The sequence below is a fragment of the Kogia breviceps genome, chromosome 4, assembly GCF_026419965.1.
Source record: "Kogia breviceps isolate mKogBre1 chromosome 4, mKogBre1 haplotype 1, whole genome shotgun sequence".
NCBI classification, from domain to species: domain Eukaryota; kingdom Metazoa; phylum Chordata; class Mammalia; order Artiodactyla; family Physeteridae; genus Kogia; species Kogia breviceps.
Genome location: NC_081313.1, coordinates 119,268,017 through 119,290,401, shown reverse-complemented (window position 1 = coordinate 119,290,401; position 22,385 = coordinate 119,268,017). Strand labels below are relative to the sequence as shown.

The following is a 22,385-nucleotide window of genomic DNA, read 5'->3' as shown; positions in this document are numbered from 1 at the left end:
CCCCACAGGCAGCCACTGCTGCCTCCAATGCTGGTCTTAGCAGATTTCTGCTCTCAGAGCCCCGGAGACTTTGACCCTCTCCCTTGCTACGGAATTCTCATCACTTTGGGGCTTGAGGTCATCATTCTCTCCTTAACTCCCACAGCCTTCACTTCATTCCTCTCTCTAGCCCCGACAATTCCTATTTCATAAACATTTCTAAACAATACATGAAAAGTGGACTGAGCCAGGAAAAGGCTAGAAACCCAGGGCCTCTGAGCATCCTCCCCAGCCCCCATCGCTTTTTGGAAATGACGCTCTTATCTACCTAAAAAAAAAGAGTATACCATTCATGACTCAGTCACAAGATAAACATCATTGCTACCAGACTACATCTTATTCAGCAATTCAAAAATTCCCATCTTTGCTGAACCAACCAAAAAGTATAACCCTATGCCCTTAATGTTTGAGGGGGTTAGGGTGGCTGAGAATTGGCCTCTTATGGGTGAACTGGACTGCAAAGAGAAAATTATAAATGAAGTCACCTTTCATATTTCTCTGAGTGACATCCTGTCTGCCCTGTGGCAAAAGGGGGAGGGGAATCCCAAACCCTTAATCGCTTTTGGGTTGTTAGCATATTAATAAGCATGGTAAAAGTGACACACTAAACAAAGATGTGCCCTTAACTCGACTTTCACAAATTAAAAAAATGCTTTTCAGGAGAAGTAGTGCAAAGTAAGAAGCCCAGCTAGGAAGTGGGACGTGTATGCTTTCCATTTCAAAATTACTAAGGATTTGTTTGACAAGCATTAAAAGTTGAAATGATAGCTCATAAAAAGTGGCACACAGCCCCTCCTTCCTACTTGGCTCCCTAAACCTGTTCTTCACCCCCAGAAAGACTTTCTTTGCCACCATACATAAAATTTACTCTAAAATATAGGCAGACAACTTAGCACCTGAGACGTGGGGATCTTGACATCGGGCACTCCAGATCCCAAGGATTCATCTAATATCCTCTCAGGTTACAAAGGAAATGTACTAAGTGACTCTTGGGATCTTTCTGTAACATGGTACGCACTTTGCGGTTGACATATTGACCATGACATACTACACTGTTAGCTTTCCACCATAGCTATAAAATTAAAGAGAGAAACCAGGTCACACGCAGCCTGAAGCTAGAGCGTGTATTTGCTTTAAAAAAACGCATATATTGTAGGACCTTGTTTTGGGGTCTTCTGAGGGGTCTGAGAATGTCTGTGATGTGGGGAGGGCGTACTTCCCAAATTGCTTCCTTCCTTCTTGGCTTCCCACTGTCACACAGGTTAAATTTATACACTCAGCAGCTAAACATTGGTGTCTATTTTATTATATAAACAAGCAAAACCTCACCATGCCCTTGATGTGCTTTTCTATCAGCCTTAATGAAGGGTTGGCATTCCCTCTTTGGAACTGTGTTCAGTTTCAGGATTTGCTGCACTTGGCTGCAGCTTTTGGGATGTAGCTGTAGGCAGGCAATCTGTGCAAATCATCACAGAAACACATGTCATTGTGATTTTCATATTTCATGTTTTCCTGCCTTAGGAGAAAAATTTTTTGTCTGACCTAGAGATACATAAGAGCAAGATGTCAGATTATTTTACTGATTTGCCTTAGCCCCAAACATTTTCTCCAAAATAAGGTATAGGAATGTTATTCTGTATTAACAGGTCTTGTGTAAATTGTAGAAGCAGGACTGCTCATAGCCTGGGAATGTCAACTGCATTCAGAGTTCAGTCAATTCCTATAGAAATGAATGGTAAAATCCATGGCATTCTCAAAATAGGAACACCTGCATTAGGATCCCTGAATCTGACCTGGGAAATGGTGTTTGTTTTAGAACTGGCCAGATTATTTCTGATTAAATACAGGATAAAAACCCAATCCGGGGTGGTTGTGCAGGGGGGACAAATGAGAGAGAAACTGGTTTCTTTTTCCTTGGTGCTACTGGAACATGTCACATAATATTTAATTGGAGTGAAGAAGAGAGATGGTTTTACGGATTGCTTGAAAATATGTAACTCCCAAGCAACTTAAACATCTGGGGAGAGTTCGATATGGCAGAAGCCTAGCACATCCAGTCCAGTCCGCAAGATAAACAGCAGCAATAAATTGAAAATGAAGCATCTTTCCTCAATTCCTCACTAATTCACCCACCGCTTATTGAGCGTCTAGCGCTGGGTTAGTCAGGGTCTGATCAGGAGGCAGAAACCATGGCCATAATTTAAACAGGAAAATGTTAATGGAAGGAATTTTTAACTAGTAAAAAGGGATTTACTACAAAGGGGTAAAGCGATCTCTGAAGATAAGTGGAACAGCGTATGTAGGGAGCAGTTACTATCCCCAAGGCTGAGGAAAGTATTCAAGGAAGGAACAAATTTGCGAGGGGCCCTTCTCTGGAGAATGAGATTCAGACTTCGTGGGCTACGGCCCACAGGGGATGGAGTATCTCACTACAGTGCTTCAGGGAGCTTCCCACTGGAACACTGGTGAAACTCTGGAAGCAACTTGCTGGGGTGCCAGTGACACTCACTGGAGGTCGTGTACCACTAGGTCTCCAGCAGGAAGCTGCACAGTGGCCCCTGGGCCAGAGGAGCAAGAAGAAAAGTGCAAGAAACTGCAGGGAAAAGCCCCTTCCTCTCGCAGTGGCCCTCCAGCGCCCTCTACTGACAAACCTTAAGTTGCTTGCTGGCAAAGGAGAAATGATTACAGGGTCCAGCTCCAGTATCAAAACATGATTTAAATACCGTGCTGGACACAATTAGAAGATGAACAAATGCGGTCCTCGCCCTTACAAAGCTTGTGACAGCAGTGAAGAAAGTCCCTACATGAAAGCATCAAGTTTTTTCAGCTTTGTCCCCTTTAAAAAAAATGCCATCTTTCTAAGCCCTCTAAGCTTCTCTGTATGTTCAAGGTACTTCCTTTAGATATTGTTAAGTCAGCCACTAATTTAAATCACCCAAACCAATGTACTATCCACATACAGAAGAAAGTAACTCTGGGTCAGACTGGCGGAGTTGGAGTCCTGGCTCTTCCATCTACTGACCCGGTAACTTGGGGCAGGTTACTTAATCCTCTGTCCTCTGTTTCCTCCTCTGTAAAATGAGGATACACATAGTACCAACCTCACAGGCCTGTTGGGAGGTTCCAATGAGATGGAGGCATGCAAGAATTTTTAACACAGTATCTGGCATATGATAAGGACTGAATAAACATTTGCTATTATTTTTATTAAAATATGATTATACACACTATGTAATATGATAGGGCTTAAAATGATCTTTTAGAGTCTCCATTTAGGTTCCCGGTGATTGTTTGCATGAACTTACATTTGGAGAGAGGTTGCTTCACAGCAATTCATTTGAAAAAGACACAAGAATCTTAATTGCCCCCAAGCTTACTTCTGTAAGGCAGAGATTATGTTACGTAATTGTCCTATTGTAGTTTGAGCTGGTTAGGCCACATCTGGGCTACTGCGTCTCATTTTAGATGCTGCATATTAAGTTTCGCAAATTTAAAGAAATGTTTGTTATGTGGAGGCTAAAAGACAAAGAGTACGGGGCCAGAAAAGCATATGCCCAAAAAAACAGTGGAAGAAATGAGGTGAGTTCAGTCAAGGGAAGATTTAAAATGAGATATTATGGGTCTCTTCAGATCGTTCAAGGGTCATTTTGTTTTTCTTGCCCATAGCCAAAATGAATACAGGTATTTGGAACTTGATGAGGAAGTGATTTTTGGTTCAGTATAAAACAAAAAACATTTCTAACAACTACAGCCATTCCAACCATGGTTGAAGCACATCCACAGACAGTGACTGACATCTGCCGCTCCGGCCTCGAAGCCTGGATGGGCACCTATGGTTGACCCTGTGAGGCGTCATCCAGGTCTCCCTTCAGAAATGACCCTCCCAGCTGCTGACAGTATTACCTGCAGACGGATGGCCTTGGTGAGGTGAGCTGCCTTACCCAAGAGCACGCCCCTCTGAGGTGGCCTGCCTATGTACATAACTGCCTGGCCAACTTCAGGCAGCCCTGAAGGATCAATCCGGCTTCAGACCTTCTCATAAAGTCAGCTGAGGCCTCTACATTGAGACTGCCTCAACTTCTCCTTCTGCCCTGTCCTGCTTCCTCCCCCTTCTTACAGGTGTTGATCCTAAGATCCCTAATAAACTCTGGCACGCTAAGCTTCATCACTGAGTCTGCTATCGGAGAAGCTTGCCTGTGACAACACTTATCCAGGATGCTAAAGGCACTGCTCTGAGCAGGATAACTGCAAAGGTCCCCCACAGCCCTGTGACCCTACACAGTCTTTGGGTATCCAAAGCTGAATGTTCTAAGTCTACAAAGTTCCAACCTGTTTCTACTGCATGCATCCATATGGATGATCCTAAAGAGAAATCTCCGCCTTCTTTCTAACCATCTGACCTGTGGCTGGCCTGATGTCACTGGGAGGGGCACCTGCTGAGTCATTAAATTGTTCATTCAATCACCTGTCCAGCCTTTCAACAAATATTTATGACAGCCCAAATATGCACCAGGCCTGGTGGGTACAACAGTGCACAAAGAGGCTCTCTTTTGGAGCTTACGTTCTAGTGACGGGAAACATATGAACATACTATTTCCCAAATTTCAGTCATTTGCATACTGCTTCCAAAATTTTTGCCTATATGCCCATTGCCTGATCACGGTACTTCTTATTCATATGGCTTATGAAAGGTGGATTCACAGTTTTATCTACTTTAGGCCTACTGTAAGCAGAAATATTCACAAAGGGAAAAGCTACTACTACACAGATTTTTTTTTTTTTTAGTATTTATTAAACATAGAACTTTAAAAGAAAAAAATGAACACCTGCATATTATCTTTCCCATATACATATGCCACACCCTAGGAAACCATTCACACAAAGGATCATACAGGGGAATGTAAAACTGCAAGTGTGACAGGTGTTTACAAAGGAGAAGTATTCAGTGCCCTCAGAATATATAATGGGCGGATTTAACTTCACGGGCTTCCCTGAGGAAGTGAGCTGATATCTGCGAGAAGAGTAAGAGTTGACTAGGTAAAGAGGTGGAGTGTGTGCTGTGAAGAACATTCCAGATAGAGGCACCAGCATGTGCTAAGGCCCTGTGGCAGGAGGGAGCACAATTCCAGTGAGACTCAAGAGTGGAAAGCATGGGGTGAACCGAGCCAGCCGGCAAGGTAGAGGCCAGCGATGGAAGAGGGAAGGGAGGTGGACTCCACTCTCCAGCACGTGTAGATAACCAAGTGGAAGCTAAACATATCTACGCGATCATTCTCTCTCCCCCTTTCCTTCCCCACACAACTGTATTTATATCACTTATCTAGACCCTCTGCCAAAGAACACAAATAATCAGTATCAGCATGCATGTTTCTGGCCTGGGTTCAAATCTAGACTGTAAAATGTATTCCAGACTTAAAACTTTGGGGGTTGAGGTTATATTTGTTAAATATTTAGATCTTCCCCTGAGGCTTTAAATCATTCCATCCAGCAGGTGAAGTACAGGAAAAGGGTTTTTGTTCCCAACAAATCCCCTTATATCCAAAAGGAAAGCAAAGTTTGCCAGCATAGTCAAGGGTGAGAGAGAAAACAAGAAAGCAGTGATTGTGTGTTTGAGTTTCATTCATATGGAAAACATGAACTAATTAGTGTCTTCCTGCTGTTGCTTCCAGAGATTCTGAATTTAACGTTTATGTCCAAGTTTGGGTAGCTATGCTATTAATCAGTCCAAAAACAAATGAAGCAGCTTAAAAAGAATCACACAACCAAAAACCACATCCTTCACAAGATAGAAAAACAGAAGGATAACTTGGAAACTCTTCAAGCATGGTGCCAGTTTCAGGGTTTGGGTGGGGGGGCGGATTTGGCTGCCTGATGGAGATGTCTTAATCTGGGTATGAAAATAGATTCTTAAAAAAATGTTTACACAGATCTAATGAGGAAAACTCGACGGACCACATTACCCTTTCAGTAACTGGCTTTTAAAAGACCTATGATCAAATAGCAACCCCACGGAAAGAACAAAGAAACGAAAGAGACAGAAAGCGAATATAGATATAATATTTTCTGTCTCCAGATTCTGTAAGAACATGACTGATTAAAATAGCCATTCAGAATTTATCTCACTCCTTTTTCTAGAAGGCACAGAGACCTGCCTTCCTGACAACCAAACAAAGAAGAAAGTTCCTGCTGCTACAGAGAAGGGATTGTAGCAGATACTGGAGAAAGAAGGGAGAAAAGGGCTCTAATGAGGAATCTGCTCCCCAGCTGGGGAACATGATATATGAACAAATCATTAGAAGGCAACAGGGAAGAGCGCTGAAACAAACGTGTACAGGGTGCAGCAGGAGCCCAGGTGGGAGGAAAGGTTCTTTCCAAGGGAGGTGGGGAAAGCTTCCCAGAGGTGGTGTGTCACCTGTGTTGGAAGAGATGAGCAGGTGTCTGCCAGGTGGGAAAGCGGGAAAAGGAAGCAGGACCACAGAGCCTCACCTCGTTCATGGATCAGGCACTGGAGAGTTAGCTTGTAACGGGTGAGTTATACACAGTCAAAGGCAGCCCTGAAAACCTGCAGGGAGATGGATGCACCATCTCCCAGGAAGTCTCTGGCATGTGTTTGGGCAGCTATGTCATATGAACGTTGTAAATGAGTAAGCACTGTAATCACACTGAGCCAGCAAAGCGCTCCCAGTACAAGAGGCCCAGAAAACGTGGGTAACAGCAGAGTCTTGTCTTGCCCTCTCTGCCCTGGAAGCACATATGCATGGAGTAGACTGGCAGGCAGATCACCCACGCTATTTATCTTTCTCCTTTTTTTCTCTCTCTTTCTCTCTTTGTTCCCCCATCTCTCCCTCCTGGGTGAGTAAAGTTGGTTTCTTCTAAGTTACCTATGTGTGTGTGATGTCACTTTCCTGACAAATATAGGGCATCAGCTTGGAATTACCCAACTCTGCTATTAAGTATATGACTTCCCTAAGCCTGGGTTTCTCCATCTCTAATACAGGGAGAATATTAAAACCTTCTTCATAAAGTTAATGATTAAATGAACTAATCCATGCAGACTGCATAGAGCTCTGCTTGGTACAGGGTAGGTAGTCAATAACCATTCACTGCAATTATTATTACTCCAATCAGAGGAGACAGCGTGTGTTAGGACCTAGAAGTGCAAAGGAGAATGGTATGTTTAAAGGATGGTATGCAGCATAACTAGCAAGAGGTGAGGCTAGTAAGGTAGGCTCTGGGGAATTTGTAAAAGTTCTTTATTGCAGCACTAAGTTCAGTCTCTGCCTTTGGGCAAGAAGGAAGCAATGGAGACTTCAAGCAGGTAAGTCATAACGCCACATTTATATTAAACCGAGATAGGTCTGGTTGGAGTATGGAAGAGAAGATGGGCAAACAAGCCAGGAAGCTACTGTAGGAACTTGGCCTTAAGATAATGAGAACCTGAACTGATGATGATGATGACGGTGGTGGTGATGATTGTCTTAGTGTGGGTTCCACAAAAACAGATCCTGAGACCATGACATGGGTACAGGTTGGGAGCAGACCCCAAGAAGCACAAGTGAGGGAGGGAAAGTAAGACAGAGGTGGCAGAAGAACCAACGAAGGTGCATCACCGATCAGGTCACTGCTGTGGACTGGGGGTGGGCTCAGTTCCCCTGGGAGCCTCTTAGAGATAGTGGAGAAGATACCTCAGAATCACCCCAACAAGGAAAGTGGGTACTTATCCATTGATGCCATCCTTCTCTGGTTGTGAGCTTCCACTGGATGTGTGGTCCCGACATTTATGGGCTTCTCTGCCTCCTGACTGAGCGAAGTCATGTAACACCCAAGGAAGTCCTTGGGCAGAGAAAAAGAGGGAGGCAGGCCCTTGAAATAAGAAGCTGTCAGGGCTTCCCTGGTGGTGCAGTGGCTGGGAGTCCGCCTGCCCATGGAGGGGACACGGGTTCGTGCCCCGGTCCGGGAGGATCCCACATGCCGCGGAGCTGCTAGGCCTGTGAGCCATGGCCACTGAGCCTGTGCGTCCGGAGCCTGTGCTCCGCAACGGGAGAGGCCATAACAGTGAGAGGCCTGTGTACCGCAAAAAAAAAAAAAAAAAAAAAGCTGTCAGTCTGTATGGGGACTGTCCACTAGGACTGCACGCGAGCTCAGAAGTGGCTGAAGAGATATGCAGCAGGGCATGATCATGATGATGATGATGGATGGTACTAGCTACAGCAGGTAACCTTGTGAGTGCTTACTATGGGCCGGGCATGGTGCTAAACACTTCATTTAAAGGCATTATATCACAGTCTTTCTTACAATCCCTAGAACATGATGATGCTATTAGTATCCCCATCTTATAGATGGGGAAACTGAAGCACCAAGAGGTTATGTGATATGTTCAAAGTCACACAGCTAGTAAGTGATGAAGCCCATGCTTGAGCTGATGTAGTCTGACTCCAAAGCCCACACCTTCAATCACCACTGTATACTGCCTCAGAGAGAACAGCAATGAGCCTGGACGAAGGGATGAATCTGATAGTGGTTTAGGACAGTGCTGTCCAATATGGTAGCCACTAGCCATATGTGGCTACTGGGCACTTGGAAATGTGATCAGTGCAACTGAAGAATTGAAGCTTGAATTTTATTTAATTTTAACTAATTTTAATTTAACCTTTTTTTTTTGCGGTACGCGGGCCTCTCACCGCTGCGGCCCCTCCCGCCGCGGAGCGCAGGCTCCGGACGCGCAGGCCCAGCGGCCACGGCTCACGGGCCCAGCCGCTCCGCGGCACGTGGGATCCTCCCGGACCGGGGCACGAACCCGCGTCCCCTGCATCAGCAGGCGGACTCTCAACCACTGCGCCACCAGGGAAGCCCCCTAATTTTACTTTAAATAGCCATGCATAGCTACTGGCCACTCCATTGGACAACGCGAAGTAAAGACTTGGAACACCCTGCCCTTGAAAAGGGGAGGACGACTGAGACTTTTACCAACATGGCAATGTTACAATGCATCATGAAATGTGTCACAGTTAATTAGTTACAAAGAATATTTCAAATTCTGAAATTAATAAATTTTTTATTTTTGTATTTAAGCAATATTTTTTTTAAAATCAAACTTAACATAGGTGTATTGTTTTAAAAGTCATATGGTACTACAGGTTTTTAACAAAAAACAGTTGTCCCCCTTCCTATCATACTCCTGGTTCCTGCTCCCCTGAGGCAACCACTTTCATTCCTTCTAAAGATTTCTCCTGATACTTAACTTTGTTTTTCTAAACAACATGTTGCTATTTCATTTCTTGATTTTTCTTCAATATTAAATAGTATCTATTGGTTTCATTCTATGGAAGATAAGGATTTAGCTTTTTACCCTAGCCCCCAGCCAGCTATATTATAGCCTCCATCCCATCTCAGTGACCTTCCCATCCTCCAATATATACACATGGCATTACTGGTCAGCACAAGATTCAATGTTTACATTACTAAAACTATGCAACCATTAGTTACAGGTAAGCCGCACGGATGATTGCATGTCTTTTCTTATACAAGTATGTTTTTCATTCCCTTCATTTTCAACTTTCTCATCACTAATTCAGCCCCAAAATTTCTGACAAAAGCTCTAATAAGCCTCTCAATACAATCAACCACATTATTTATCAGTTCAATTTTCACTGAGATGTCCCTCTTGGAGCCCTCCAATCTGTGAGCCTGCCCTCAGGGCCTCCTGTGGGACAATCTCCCTGTGACTTCCTCCACTATTTTCCTGGGATTTCTTGTGCCTCCCTCCTGTTTTAGCTCTGCTGCTCCAGGATCTCACGCAGTCTTCTTTTTTATTTAGTCCCCCAGTTTTAAATATTTCCTCCAGTAGCTTTTTTACAACCGGTCACGTGAAAAGTTATTTTAAAAGAACTTTGTGCCTGAAAATGTCTTCATGCTAACCTTACACTTGGTTGATAGTCTAGCTGAGTATGAAAGTCTTAGCTGGAAATTATCCTCACTCAGAAACATGAAGGCATTGCTCTTTTGTCCCCCAAGCTTACAGTGCTCATGTGAAGAAGTGTGATGCCATTCTGATTCCTGATCAATTGAATATCACCTCTTTTCCTCTCTGGAAGTTTTCAATATCCTCTTTCAAACACCTCCAGTGTTTGAAAGGTTATAATAATGTGCCTTGGTGTGAATCTTTTTATTCATTGTGTTGGGTGTGCACTGGAGCCTTTTAATCTAGAAATGCATGACCTTTTGCACTAAGGAATTTTCTGGTAAAACTTCTTAATTTTCTTCTTCCCATTTACTCAGTTCTTTCTCTCTCTCTCTCTCTCTCACACACACACACACACACACACACACGCTCTCCCCCCCACCCCACCCCCACCTCTTGCAGTTCTATCTCTCTGGAGACCCCTAATTAATACAATTTGTTAAGCATGAAAATAGCTATATGATTTTTATAAAGAAAAGCCTAATTTTTGGAGATGCATGCTGAAGTATCTAGGGGTAAAATGTCATGATGTGTATAATTTACTTTACAATGGTTCAGCAAACACACGCACACAAATAAAGCAAATAAGGCAAAATGCTAACTACTAAATACATGTGATGAGTGTATGGGTCTTTATTATATTCTTTTTACTTTTCTGTTCGAAACTTCCCAGAATAGAAAGTCAAATCAAATAAGAAAATGAAAAATCAGAGCAGTAAGTAGGAATTGGCAGTGTTGTGGATTCATCTGATGCCTCTGGTAATCAAGTAGATGACGTTTTAAAAGCTTCTGTAGAGAAGTGGGATACACAGGAGACTCTTGAGCAGGAGGTGGGCAAGAACTATTATCAAGACTACTGCTCACCAGGAGTTTCGAGAGCTCTACTGTCAGTGAAGGGATGGACCAAGAAAAAAAATTCTATCCATTGGCCTACGGATATGGGTGTCCTCAGCTCTGTATTATGAGAAAGAAGAGTTTCCCTCTCAGAATTTATAATCACGAGCCTGTGCTCAAGTAGATTTGGGATACAAATTTATACTACATGTCTGGCCTAAAAGCCCCTGGCCTTAGAAATTAAAGTAAGACGATGGTCCATGATATTCCCTGGACGCCAGGAAAAGCAAACAAAAACCTCTCTGCAGATTCAAACCCCCAAATCAGGATGTACTATTTTTCCATGTTTAATGCACTCCCAATCACTGGTTCATAATCCAAAAACTACTTACAAAAAGCTGAATGAGAGTGCTCACTTCGGCAGTACATATACTAAAAGTAGAACGATACAGAGAAGATTAGCATGGTCCCTGTGCAAGGATGATACACAAATCTGTGAAGTGTTCCACATTTTTAAAATTGGGAGATTGGGATTGACATATATATGCTACTATGTATAAAATAGATAACTAATGAGAACCTACTGTGTAGCACAGGGAACTCTACTCAGTGCTCTATGGTGACCTAAATGGGAAGGAAATCTAAAAAGAGGGAATATAGGTATACGTATAACTTATTCACTCTGCTGTACAGCAAAAACTAACACAACATTGTAAAGTAACTATACTCCAATTTAAAAAAGTTGAATGAGACAGAGACAGCAGATACAATAACTTGTTCAGCAACACTGCTGAACACCCAAGAACTTCAGGTGCTGGAAATACTGGATACCATTGTAAAGTAAATTATACACATCATGACATTTTACCCCTAGATACTTCAGCATGCATCTCCAATACTGGATATTAATTGGATACAGACCATAAAATAAGCATAGTTAAAAACATTTTTCAAAAGGGACTTATGATGTGAGAAACAAAAAGATTATTGGACTTCCTTGGTGGCGCAGTAGTTAGGAACCTGCCTGCCAATGCAGGGGACATGGGTTCGAGCCCTGGTCCGGGAAGATCCCACATGCTGTGGAGAAACTAAGCCCGTGTGCCACAACTACTGAGCCTGCACTCTAGAGCCTGCGAGCCACAACTACTGAGTCTGCATGCCACAACTACTGAAGCCCACATGCCACAACTACTGAGCCCGTGCACCTAGAGCCCGTGCTCCACAACAAGAGAAGGCACTGCAATGAGAAGTCCGCGAACCGCGATGAAGAGTAGCCCCTGCTCACCACAACTAGAGAAAGCCCAAGCGCAGCAACGAAGACCCAACACAGCTAAAAATAAATATTAATTAATTATTTTTTAAAAAGAAGACTATCATGTGCCCTAGGCAGATTTAATTCAGAAAGGAATAAAATAGAAATTCAAATGAAAAATAGAGATATTGAAATTAACAACCAAATGGGTGGACTACTTCCAGATGACTGAAGTGATCGTGAAACGCTCGCACAGATAATAATGATAAAAACATGATTTTAAAGAAGTTTTTTTAAAGAGCAACCCTGGAGAGAGTCTGAAAGAAGAAGAAGAATGAGAGTCTACTCTCAAAAAATTGTTCACAGTAAAGGGTAAGAATTGAGAGTTTATGTCTTCCTGGCCTGAGGTAATGCCAAACTCTTAACAGCTATAGCTGTAAAAAGAAAAATAGCAGTGGAAAACCACAGCCTTACCAGCTAAGGTGCCAGAGATCAGAGTTCAAGGCTGAAAATGTAGCTAGAAGTCTACAGGAAAAATACTGGCAGCAAAAAAAAACCACAGAAGGAGTATACAACTCTGAGTATAAACTCTGCCCAAATCCCTGGCCAAGAGCTAAACTACGCATGTGTAGGAGGAGGCCCTAAGTGGCCTGGTGAAAAAGTGGGCAGGAGCCAGAGACAAATCTGCTCCTGAATAACAGAGCTATGTGTAGCCCTATCTGTGAGTCTGCTGCCTTTTTTTTTTTTTTTTTAAACTGAGTAAACTTTCCAACCATGCACAAGTCCGGTGCCAGAGTTGGATCTTATAAGCTTGAAATATAAGGGACAGAGCCCCAAACCAGCCAAATAGCTAGAAATTAGGCAGAAGGGAACCCCTAGAAGAAAATCAAAAAAGAATGACCTCCATCTCTGTTGAAATCCTTGACTAACCAGTAAATCATAGAGAAACAGGAAAAATCACAAAGGATCAGGAAAAAAAGTAGCAATGGAAAGCCATAAGAATACAGATATTAGCTGCTGCATATCAGAAGGGTGACAAAGTTTGCAGTTGGAGTCCAAACAAGTTAACAGCCTACTAGAACCAATTATATATCTACATTTATCTATCGATCTCTATATATATATATCTGATATATATATATATAAGATGAATACAACAGAATCTACAATTGCCATAATGTACTATCTACAAGGCCCAATTTTCAACCAGAAGTTACTACACATGCAAAGAAATATTAAAGTGTGTTCTATACTCAGGGGAAAGGGCAGCCAAAAGAAACTGACTCTGAAAGGTTCCAGTTGTTGGGTTTAGTAAACACAGACAAGCAGTTATTATAAATATGTTAAAAGAATTAAAGGCAATTGGGTATAATATTGAATGAACAGCTAGGAATTCTCAATAGAGAAATGGAAACTAAAACAAAACAAAAGGAAATTCTAGAGGTGAAAAGTAAAAAAACTGAAGTTTTAAAAGTTTACTAGATGAGCTCAACCACATTTGGGGGTGGCAGAACAAAGAATCAGAGAACTTGAAGACAGAAAAATAGAAGTGCCCAAACAACAGAAAGAATAAAGACTGGGGAAAATTAAGGAGACTCCCAGAGACCTGAGGGTACAATGTCCAAATGTTCAATACATATGAAATTGGAATTCCAAAGGATGAGGAGAAAGACAAGGGCTGGAGAAAAATATATGAAGAAATAATTGTTGAAAACTTCCCAAATGGGCACAAGGAAACTCTTAGGGGTAATGGAAATGTTCTATGTTTTGACTGTGGTGGTAGTTCCATGTGTGCATACCTTTACCAACACTCATCTAATTGTACAATTTAAAAGAGATGTGCTTTATTGTACATACACTGTATCTCAATAAAGTTCAAAAACATAAATGATGAAATATACCTCTCCTGTCCACTAAAATAAAATCCTTACAGTTGGGTTAAATATTATGGACACATCTAAAGAGAGAATATGGGTAAACAGAAAAATAAATCTGAAGAAATTAACCAGAACACCGTGAGATCAATGAGAGGTCAAAAGACAAGGAAAACAGAATGAAAGGAAGAGCTGTGGCATGAGAGATGAGTGGAAATGTGGACTGATGGTATTTAGAGTGATTTTCACTGAGAATTTTCCAGCTTTGATGAAAGACATGAATCCTAAGGTTTAGGACACCTAAGAAGTCCTATGCAATATAAATAAAACTATATCCACATCTAGAACCACAGTTGTGATTATGGAGAATGCCATAGAGAATATCTCAAAAACAGCTAGAGGAAAGAATGATTACCTATAAAGTGGCATTTATACTGGCAGCAGACTCTTCAGCACAATAGTGGCCAAGAAAGAGTAGAATCTGGTCTTCAAAATGCTGTGAAAAAATAAATAACCCACTACCTGCTGGTACCTCATAACCAGATGGAGTCATTTCTGAACAGCACCTTCTGCTGTGAGCTTTCTTGTTACCTCTTCACTCCCAGTCCATCAAAATATGTCCAGTCTCTTAGGCTATTAAGGGATTTTATTTAAAGTAAACACTGTTAATGCACTGAGGGTGTTAATGATTTAATACTGTGGACTGCCTGTGTTGACTTAAGCCATTTTTATCATAAAATTACTTAAATACACACAAATATATAAAACTGGGTATAAACTCTTATGCTTATAGTTCTTACAAGACTATTAAACCAAAATTATAAATAAGCATATGTGATTTATTTTTAAAGAAATTTTTTAAAAATGCAATGCCAATAAAATCCAAAATACAGACATAAATGTGATAGATATGATTTTGCTGAGATTAAAGAACTGAAACTGTGTTTAATGGCAGAAAGATATAGCTGTGTGTCTTCTCTTTTACCAAATGAGGTTCAGTGTGATGGGTCTGGAGTTAGGCTGCCTGGTCTGAACTCCCACCGTGTGATATGGGCAAGTGACTTAATCTCTTTAAGCCCCACCCCTCCCCTGTAAAATGAAGATGATGAGTACCTACTCAGAGGGATTCTGTGAGGATTAAATGCAACAACACGAGCAAAGTACTTAGCCCACAAAAAGGGGTTTATAAATTATTATTGTTGTTGTTGTAATTTGTTCTTTTTGATAAGAAACCCATTATTATATCTTCTATCCCATTATTTTGAAAGGCTAATCAATTTAATGTGGTACCCTAAAATACAAAACCAAAAAAATTCCATCTAAGGACAAAAATCCTAATGAATGTAGGACTTACAAAGTTGGCTCTTTGCTGCATCTTTGCCTGTAACGAAAAAGGTACCAACTATACCAGGCTTTTGAGATTGGAAAGCCTCTGTTAGTGGGAGCCACCTGAGTACTCAGTTCACACATCCTGTTTTCTCTTCAGTCTACCCTGTGACAGGATGGCCTTCCTTTGGTCCCACTGTGAGCTTAAACTCCCATGAAAACCTGGGAACTGAAAGAATATGGCCAGACTGAGTCACAGGGTAATCATCCAGGTGACCCAAAATAGGTTTACAGTCCTTTTTAAAGATCCTCCCAGAAACAGAAAGACACACACACACACTACCACCATCACCACTCTCAGATTTAACAGCTTCCTGGAAATGAAGAGATTTAAGCCAAAGGAGTCCCTCCAGGGATGAGAATCCTAGACCTGGTGACAGGCTGTAGCAAGAGGCCAGAAAAGGGATGGTTTGTCATCCTTTAGGGGCAAAGAATGATTATACGTTAAAAACAAAAAACAAACAAACAAAAAAACATACAAACAACAACCAACTCAGTCTACCAAGAGGGCAAGCCCAACCATACAGAACAAAATCTTATCATTTTAGTCTTTATGGGATGGCAATTTATGATAAGAAAGGCTGGGCTGAACCATCTCTACAATGTCTATCAAGGGAAATTTAATAAGCAAACTAGCAACATTGGAGGAGAAACTTTTCACTACTTAAAAATACAACCATTTTTTAAAAATGACTTTAGCTCCTATCGTATACAAATGCAGTGACTTAAATTATAGCTATCTCTTAATTAAGGAAAGTCTATCAAGCTTTTGGTCCCAAAGGTACATCCTTGAAGGTAATCAAAATCTATTCCCCATGCTTATACTTTTGGTTGGCCCTACTGCCAATTATTCTAAACGGATAAGGAATTAGCTGAGTTATCTGAGTCTAGGTAGGTCCAGACATATCTTACAAATAAAAGCAGATTCTTCTGAGTGAGAAACTTATTTCTCACTTGGCACTTTCTGCCTCTATCTTTAAGTGCTCTCCTACTGGCATGGCAAACGTTGGTGAAATGTAGCAAAGATATACCATGACCTGAGAAAGTTGCACACAGAGGCTGGCTCCACTGGTGGGCTCCAGCCCTTCACCTAGATTCCACTTTCCCTGTATCCAAATTGTGACTGTCTTCCTCCTCCTCCGAGAATCCTGAGGCAGCTAATGAACAAAAAATTGGTGGAATTCCTCAAAGCCTTTAAGAACACTAAGTACAAAGAACAGTGACTAGACTTAGATCAAACACCAGATTCTTAGAAAACAGAATTCTCACATATACCCCCCATGGCGCCAGTTGCCAATTTAAACTAAAATATGGGAATGGCCAAAGAATTAAAAGCAAGGACTCAAACAGATACTTGTACACCCATGTTCACAACTGCCCTATTCACAATTGCCCAAAGGTGGAAGCCACCCAAGTGTCCATCAACAAATGAACAGATAAACAAAATGTGGTACATACAAGGAAATACTATTCAGCCATAAAAAGGAACGAAGTGCTGATACATGCCACAACAGAGATGAATCTTGAAAACATTGTACTAAATGAAATAAGCCAGACACAAAAGGACAAATATTGTACGATTCTACTTATTTGTTATATCTAGAATAAGCAAATTTACAGAGACAGAAAGTAGGCGAGAGGTTAGTAGAAGCTGGAGGGAATGGAGAGTTACTGCTTAATGGTTACAGAGTTTCTGTGTGGAGTGATGAAAACGTTCTGCAAACAAATGGTAGTGATGGTTGCACGACACTGTGAATGAAATTAATACCATGAAACTATGCACTTAAAAATGGTTAAAGTGGCAAGTTTTGTGTTATGTGTATATCTTTTTACAGCAATTTTTAAAAATGAGAGACGCAAGTCACTGAAAATAACCCAAATGTCCTTCAGCAGGTGCCTGGATCAACAAACTGTGGTACGTCCATAAATCGTAATAAAATTGAACAAACTATCAATACACTCAACGACTGGGATTAATCCCAAGGGCATTATGCTGAGTGAAAGTAGCCAGTTTCCAAAGGTGACACACTATAAGATTCCATTTAATTACATTCTCAAAAAGAAAAACTCGAGGGATGGAGGACAGACCAGTGGTTGCTAAGGGCTGGAGATGAAGGGAAGTGTGTGCTCATAAAGAGATAGCACAGTGTTTTTTTTGGGGGGGTGATGAAGCAGTTCTGTACCTGACTGTGGTGGTAATCATATGAATCTAAGCATATGTTAAAATTCAGAACTACTCATAAAAAGTTTTTTAAAGTGAAGTTTAAAAAAACAGTGGGATAAAAGGAGAAATAGCACTCATTGCTATCACTGCTCTTTGTAACCTCTGATCACCGCCTCCTCTCTTGCACCTCCCTGTATTTCCCATGGATTTCTCTACCTCTTAAAATACCCAAAGATCACAGTCTGGAAAACATGCTTTGTAAAATTATAATAAAGGGTCCATATTGCTATTCCTAGAAGGAGTTCTTTTCCCTGCACCTCATCCATCCACATACAATCACACTGTTTGTCTTCCTAGCCTTGATACCTTTCCCGGACAAAACCTGATTCACTTGGTAAAAGAAATGTGGCTGTGTCCAAGTGCTACCATCCACAGGGTCCTGGAGAGTATGAGAGCACACGTCTACCACGACACAATGAGGGGAACACTCAGAGTGCTTCCTCTGAGGTCCAAACTTGGCAAATTTGTGTTCCCGTAGTGGAGCGTCCTAGATTGTTTAACAAGGACAGTCCCCCCAGCCCAAACCTTCTGGATTCAGGACTGTGAGTGCCTGTAAGGAGCCAGTCCCACAAGGGCCCACATCTAATGCTCCATCTAACAAACACACCAAAAAGCTGTGGGAAACTTTGGATCCAAACCAATGGTCTGCAAGAGAAAAACGGGAAGAGAAAGCTCCCAGCTAGCTCATGTTTCTGTGGCACTTCATGCTACACTGGAAGCCCTGGTCTTCGGAAGCCTCTGGTAGCCCCTGGGGCATTATTTATGGAGGCTACAGACAGCTACAGGCTCTGGGTGGGAGCTGGGCAGATGGGAGAAAGCAGACAGAGAGGGACTGGCCTGCTTGATCTCATCATGTTCTCCCTCACCTCTCCCCGCTGGGCGGGGCTGTCACCCAGTGAAAGAATACTTTACAAGCAAGCCATTCATCAGGTTCCTAATTTAAAAGTTGGAAAGCATAACTCTGGAGCTGGTTTTGCCATCTTCCGACACCTCATTAACCTCGTCACTGCTCTTCTGTCGAGGGCAAGAACCTCGGGAATTACTACAGAGGTTCCGTCCTGAACATTCAAGCAGAAAAAGGAACAGCAACACTTTGCCTGAAAAAGAACCCCCCATATGACCACAAGAGTTGTGCCAGATCACAAGTAAAACAGGAAGGACGTGACAAGGAGAAGATCTACTCAGACTTCACTAAATTTAGGAATATTCATCTTTATCCAGAGAGAAATAGAGGAGGAATAATAAATAATAACCAATTTTTCATAGGCCTTTCTAGTAAAGGGGAAGATGTTACCCCACTTCTCTCTGAAGGAGACAGCTGAGAAGAAATAGCCAGGGATTTGAACCATACTCTGTACCAAAAAGCTGTATGTTTTGTGAATTTTGAACTGAGCCCAAGTATTTCTTTTTTTTTTTTTTCCTCTCAATGGCAAAACTAAACTAAGGGGGTTTTTTTGTTTGTTTGTTTGTCTGTTTAATTTATTTATTTTGTCTGTGCACAGGCTTTCTCTAGTTGTGGCGATCAGCAGCTACTCTTTATTATGATGTGTGTACTTCTCACTGCAGTGGCTTCTCTTGTTGCAGAGCATAGGCTCTAGGCACACGGGCTTCAGTAGCTGTGGCACGTGGGCTCAGTAGTTGTGGCACACAGGCTCAGTAGTTGTGGCTCACGGGCTTAGCTGCTCCACGGCATGTGGGATCATCCCGGACCAGGGCTCGAACCCGTGTCCCCTGCGTTGGCAGGAGGATTCTTAACCACTGCGCCACCAGGGAAGCCCTAAACTTAGGTTTTAAATACATAAATAAAGCCTAGGAAGGCAGTTCAAACTGAAACTATGTCCATTTATTTTCTGAAACAGATCAAATGAAATATAAAAACATTCACTCAACCAAACAAATATTTCTCTGTCTGGTATCATGGACACGGGAGGAAGCTACTAGGCTCTACTGGAGCAAAAGCATCCAACTCCATCTCATTACTGGTGAGAATTTGTTGAGACTTAGGGAGAGGCCAAAGGGAAGACTCTAAAACTCTAGGTCTTATCTGAATCTTGGGCATTCTCGCTTGCCCACAAGATCCAGAAGCCCTTCCTTTCTTGGTCCCCTATAACAGGAAAGTTACAGAGCCCATTCCCACCACCACCACCAAAAAAAAAGAAGAAGAAGAAATCAAGAGGCCAGAAGATGAATTCTAACACTTACCTATATTCTTTGGCTAGAGCAAGTCACCAGGGCTGTGACACTGCTGTCCAGCCTCTTGGATCCCCTCCAAAAGGTCTAATGGTTACCTTTTGTCAATCTGAACAGAATGGAAGGGATGGGAAATGTGGCAGACACAGCAAGGCCAGATATTTTATCTCTCCTACTTAGGAATTAATGGTGCATGTGGACAGATTGCTAGACAAGCTGGAACACTAATATATTCTGGAAATGTTGACATCCTAGGCACAAAATGTCTAAAACTGGTGATTTGTAGAACAGACAGAGGACATGTGAATGAGTCACCGGCTCTCTCCTCCGAGAGCAAAGGACAGTGACACAGGCCTAGCCCACAGCCCTAACCATCTTTCACCATCTCTTTTGGTTGCCTTTTTTTCCTCTTTTTTTTTTTTTTTTGCATAAGGGTCTGTTTTTGGCCTATTCCACTCTCCCTTGGGTGACTACAGCTGTTCCTACATCTTCAAAGAGAGCCTCTTCCCCAACGCCCCCCACCCTGTGTCTGCCCTTCTTTGGGGAGCTGTGGGTCTGTATGTTCAACGACCCACCGGACATTGCCAGCTGGGTGATCAGCAAAATCCTTGAAAGTCTTTAGCTCTGCCCTGCTCAGTCCCAAATCTATTCCTCCTCCTTATTAGCCAATGAAAATTCAGAGTTCCAAAGCAAAAATTACTCCAAAGTGATTCCCATGATGCTTTCTTAGTCTCAAAATCAACAGAGTTCCAGCAAAGAGAAGGCAGCCAGAAGGTGGCCACGTTACACAGACACACCTGTCCACCCTGGGCAGGCTAGGTGGATGCGTGGATGGGTGTGGGAAGGTATGGGGGGGATACATGGGGAGCAGTTCCCAGAAAGCTGGAGAGGCTGGTCAAACAATCCACTGCCAACTCCAAGAGCTTCCCATATTTATGCTCAGTATAATCATTTAGGGGACCTACCTTATTGTTCATAAGTAAGGAAAATTACAACATTTCTGTGGGGTTTGTTTACATCTTGGGATATCAGGACGTTTATAGCTTCCTTTAGCAAAGTCACCACATGCTTAAGTAACATAAAATCGTTGAAAGAACAAGAGAAAAATCTTCTAGAAGGAATGAATGTTAAGCAGTCTCTGATTCTTGTCCCCTCCTTGAGGTTCTTCTACTGTGCCTGACCATTGCCTCTAGTTGAAGCAGAGACAAAATAAACTTTCTTTGTTTCCATTTATAATGTCTCAGATCAGCTGATGACTTTACCAACAGCATTATAAAACAAACAAGAAAACATAAATAAGGAACCCTTATGTCCTCACAGACAGTTTTAGAATTTGAAATCTAGACATATTTAATCACCAAACTCTTTAACTTTCTTTTTATGAATGCAGAAACTAAGGCCCAAAGGGAATAAATGAAGGGCCCAAGGCCACAAAACTACAGTGTGGTAGAGACAGAACCTGAATCTGGGGACTTGCCTCTCCATCTTATGTCCCTTTCATTCTCTTACGATACTACTCTTTAAAACAGGTCTTGATTCCCTCCCTCTTGAGGTTCGCTCCTCCTTGCCTCTGCTACGTGGCCTCCCCAAACCATCTTGGTTCCTTGGCTCATGGGAACTGGTTCACCCAAATATCTTTCTATAGTCAAGGTCAAACTCCAACCACTCCAACAAAACAACCCTTTTTTCTTATAAACCTTCCACTCAATCCTGGTTTCCCATCCAAGCAACAAGTCTGGTTTACAATGCAGTTACCTGGGAATGGGGACTGACATCCTTGAGTCTCTGTGAATGGCCGTGGTTCAGGCAACTTGTTCCAGCCCACTTAGGAGTCTACAGTGAGTCTCCCAAACAGCACAGGGAAACAGACTCTCAAATGTTACGTATTACATCTTCAATATATTAATGCCTTAGTCATAACTATAATAAATGCACTTGTATATATACGTGTATACACACACTCACACAATAAGAATTATAACAAATGTATTGAGGATGATTATTCTTGCTGTGACATTTAGCCCAAAATATCAACAAAAAGGCACTTGAAGAACATGAGATTTTATAGAGCATGATGCAGTAAACTCAGTCCTGAGCTGGGAGTCATCATAATGTGTTCCTTATCCTGATTTTGCTAGCCAGAACTCTAACAGCCTGATCTGCATGCCAACTCAGGATAGCTGAGGAATCAGCCTAGGTCAGCAGCGATCATATTTGCTTCAGGTCCCCAAAACCTTATAAGATAATAGTTTTCAAACATTTGGCTATGTCTGATGGATAGAGATGAGAGACAGTCTCCACATTTGTAAAAGATAAATGGTTGAGGACGGACATTATATGATGTGTTAGATTCCTTGGTTTGCCTTTTAGAGAGTGTTTAGGGGGAATGCTAACTTTTTTCTTGAACTTTTGTTTCTGGGTACTTACAAGGGAACAATGAAGTGCCTCCCCTTTTCCCATTCCACTCTCAAGCAAGGCCTGAGCACCCTACCCCTCTCACCATCCCTTCTTCGCCTCTTCCCTCTCCCTCACCTCTACTCTTAGAAGAAAACTGCATTTTTGATTTAGGGGACTACACTAGATCATCCCAGAGGGAAGGAGTGTGGCCTCTGCTTCACACCAAAG

The 22,385-nt window shown here is 42.1% G+C and overlaps 1 long non-coding RNA gene and 1 other non-coding gene across 2 annotated transcripts in view; one reads left to right on the top strand and one right to left on the bottom strand.

Moving 5' to 3' along the window:
- The window catches only part of LOC136794054 (uncharacterized), a 264,366-nt gene that overhangs the window by 26,641 nt on the left and 215,340 nt on the right, over window positions 1-22,385 (bottom strand). The gene's annotated exons all lie outside the window — the stretch shown is intronic.
- On the top strand, window positions 11,243-11,349 carry LOC131756439 (U6 spliceosomal RNA). The gene has a single exon (XR_009335623.1). It is a non-coding gene; the product is annotated as a U6 spliceosomal RNA (small nuclear RNA).